We start from the raw sequence: 4,091 nt of genomic DNA, 5'->3' as shown, positions 1-4,091 counted from the left end.
AGATGCCCAGCATGGAAGGACGGCCAGGGGTTGAGGAGCTGTTGCAGCCAAGCTACAAATGCATCCTTTGCTCCAGGCTTACCGGGGAACAGAGCCCCTTCCCAGAAGCCTGAAGGCAGGACTGCAGGCCCATCGCAGATGGCAAGACGCCAGCTCCACTGCAAGACTGAGCATCTGTCAGTCAGACAAGCTCTGGGGCTGAGGTGTGCTGGGTGGGCCATGCTCACAAAGCATATGTCAGTCAGCTGTGATCCAATTAGTCGTGTGTCGTCAATCATATTCTGGTTAGACGTGGATCAGCCTGACACGTGTCAGTCACACAGACTCATCTCCAGCCCTTCAAGGCACCTGGGAGGAAAATAAATGTCAGTCACACACATGCCCGCTGGGTGTGTCTCTGCCAAACACTCTGCTGAGCGAGGAAGGGGCGTCAACCATGTGCCCCCAGCAGGAGGAAGGTTGATGTAGGAATTAAAAGGATGCTGGAAGCTCTTGCATCCTCTCCTGCTTTTCTCTTGCTCCTTTCATTCCTGGTCTGGTCCCTCCTCCTGTAGTCTGAGTCTGTGTGTGTGTATGTGTGTGTGTTTGTACACAGTGGGTGGGTGCTAAGTGGTAGGAGGCAATAAAGTGGAGTTACCTCTTACTCAGAGATTGGGTTCTAACGTCAACAAGTCATGTGACAAAGTCACAGTTGCAAAACCGCCTGGGAAAATCCTCCTAATCTAACACTACTGCTTTTTAAAAAAAAAAATTCTTGTTTTTTGACGTGTAGTCAATTTACAATGTTAGTTTCAGGTGTGCAGCAAAGCAATTCAGTTATACACATACATCCATTTTTTTTCCAGATTCTTTTCCATTACAGCTCATTACAAGAAATTGAATATAGTTCCCTGTGCTATACAGTCAGTCCTTGTTGCTTATCTATTTTATATACAGTAATCTAACACTACCACTTCCGTCTTCCCTCATTGCTATGGATTTGCTTATTTATCCAGCTGAGCATCTGAGGAAGTAGCTGGGTTGCATTTAGGGGCCATGGAGGGTGAAGCATAGGTAATAATCTACATTAACATCACAGTCAGGGAGAAGAAATGCTCACACAGTCATGGGCATGCGAAGATGGAGGGGATGGAAGAGTCTGGTGTCTTCTCATGGTCACCGCCATGACCAAAATGGCGGACAGAACTGCTCACACTATTTACATTACCTCTTTCCTTCTCTCTCTCTGATAGAACATAATTGAATTTAGGTGAATTGAATGCTCGTATGACGTGACTCCTTCACATCATCGGATGAAGTGTAATCTGACTCATTGTAGAAGTGTTGAAAGCATCTTGGTCCAGTGCCAGAGCTCAGGTTCAATCCAGGCACGAGTGCATAACAAGGCTGCAGGTCCCCTGATTTATTTTCTCAGGTGTTTCCTGACTAGGCAGGCAGGGAGCGAGGGGTTTTACAGCAGTGTGCCAGAGCTGACGGAGCAGCCTCTGGAGAGAGGGTTCAGACTCTGCCTTCAGTGATGTCACAGTGATAGCCTGAAATTGCCCATGGTGGGTGCGTTTACACCAGGGAAATGGGCAGATGCTATAGATCAGGTGTCTACCTCATTGCCCCACACCCTAGTCCCTCAGAGAGCTGATTTACTAGCTGGAAATGCAGGCTCGGGGAAGTTGGCTCTGGAGGCATTTGCTGTGAGAGGTCAAGTGGAAGGGATAAGGAGACAAGTTGAAGGTCTCAAATGTGGGAGGTCCTGGAAGATGGTTGTGGGACAATTTGAAGATTACTTGGAATATATAATAATCCCTAAATTGGAATGTATTAGTAATCCCTAAGTAATCCCTTTCAAAGTGTTGGAGATTCATTGTTACAGACTGTTAATTGCCTTCTCAACATCCACTGTCACGTTCCTTAGTGTCAAAATCCTGGATTATCAGGGAGACAATATGTTCAGCTAAGAGACTATATTTTCTAGGCTCCCTTTCAGCTAAAGGTGGTCAATGAGATCTAAGTATAAGTTACTGGGTAGAATATCTGGGAAATCTCAAATGGGATTGACTTGGTTACGAGGAGTGCTTTTTGTTTTTATTTTTGCTTTACCTCTTTTCTTCTTTCTGACTGAAACATAGATGTGGTGGCTGGAGCATCAGCATCCATTTTGGACCATGAGGATGAGAGCCAATGGACTAAGGATGATGTGGCAGAAAGACAGAAGGAGCCTGAGTCCTTGTTAACATGATGGAGCTGCTTTACTAGCCCTGGACTGTCTGACTCCAGACTTCTTTCATTTGAGAGAATAAATCTCTAATTCGTTTAAGCCACTGTTGTCAATAAAAAGCAGTTAGGAATATAGTTCCTAAATAGCACAGTCATATTTCCAGTTCACACTAGAAAAATGGGATACATTTTGCTCTAAGTTTGTTTTAGGGGCTGAGGTATATATGTTTTCAATCTTTCCTTCTTTCTCTTTCTCACTCCCTTTCTTTCTTCCAAATGACAAAAGCAACACATTCTCTTTATTTATCAGGAAGCCAAGTTTATCAAGAGCCAAGTTCATCGTCAGAGTGTGAGGGGCCCCCTGGAGCATACATTTATCTACCTGAATTGGTTCTTCTGATCTCCAGTGCTGGGCACTGGAAGGTGAGCAGAGAGGAAGAGATCACATATGTCTCCTAGAGAAGGCATCTAAGCTGACTGGGGGCCCTGGAGAAAGAGTGGATCTGCACTTCTGCCCTTAGTACTGGGTAGGCAGGTGTCTGGTACACTCTGAATTGATGGAAAACCTGAGAGTAGCCTCTGGACTGGGGTGTGGTGGAGATGGATCTAGGATCCAATCCAGGGACCAGAATTTAGCCCAGTGCCCTAATCCTTGATCCCAGTTGCCTGTCCCAAAGGGCAGCATTTTCTCATTTATCTGCCAAGGGGGAGTGCCTTGTTCTAACTCTCACATAGGTGCTGTACATTCTAGTAATGGTAATAAAGACTCCAAGAGACCCAAGGGATCCCAGGAAGAATGTAGAGCTTAGGTACTTCCTTTCTTGGCATTGAGCAACTCAGGGTTAAGCGCTGAGGACGCAAAGCCCCAGTAGTTCATTCATTTACTCAAATAGTTATTAAGCACCTACTGTATACAAGGCACTGTGCTGCGGAAGACGGACACAGTCTCTACTTTCATGGAACTTACAGACCCACAGAGGAGACAGGTATCAACTAATAAACTAACATATAATGCCAGATCGTGTTATGTGCTCCAATGGAAGGAAAGGGGAATTACAAGACAGAGAATGACCGGCAGAAGGAAGGGCAACTCTAGGTAGATATTTGAGCGGAGAACAGGATGATGAGAGGGAGCCAGGCATGGTAGCTCAAGGATCAGCTTTTTTGGGAGGAATAAGCTGCTGCTGGAGTTCAGGGTGAGATCAGAGTAACAGTTACACCGAATGGTCAGAACAAAAGACAAGCCAGGAGAAGACTGGACTGGGGGTCTCGGCCAGCAGGAGCAGGACACCGAGACAGTTTTGGTCTGCAGGCAACAAGGACACCCGGGGATTTACCATCCAAACTGGAGCCATGTTGAGAGTGGATGGAGCAAAGCTAACAATGACTCCAGGACAACAGGTATATGCTGGGTCTGTCCTGGGAAAATCAGGGGAAGTGATCACCCTACCCTGGGGGTAACGGGTATTGGGTTTATTAGACCAGACACCCTGAAGCTCAGCAGTTTAGACTCAGCCACTTACTCTCGGGTTGTGAGAGTGACTGAATTCCAAGGCACATTGAAAGAGATGGGGTAGAGGAAATTGCCAGTTATGAGCTGACAAGAGGGGTAGATTCCACTGAGATAGATTCCACTGCCAGGAACCAAATCAGTGAAAACAAAGGGAACACAAATCAAGCACCTACGACGTGTCAGTCACGTACTTTCTCACCTAGTCCTCGCAACAAACCCCTTATCATAGTTACAATTTCTCTCCTGGTTTACTGATGATAAAACTAGCTCAGAGCAGTTAGACAATCTGACCAAGATCATACAGCGAGGGAAGAGTGGAGGTAGGATGCAGATTCTAGGCTTCTGAAGTTGTGCTTTCCCCCATGAC

Source organism: Vicugna pacos, chromosome 18, assembly GCF_048564905.1.
Source record: "Vicugna pacos chromosome 18, VicPac4, whole genome shotgun sequence".
NCBI lineage: Eukaryota > Metazoa > Chordata > Mammalia > Artiodactyla > Camelidae > Vicugna > Vicugna pacos.
Note: the sequence above shows the minus strand (reverse complement) of the source record.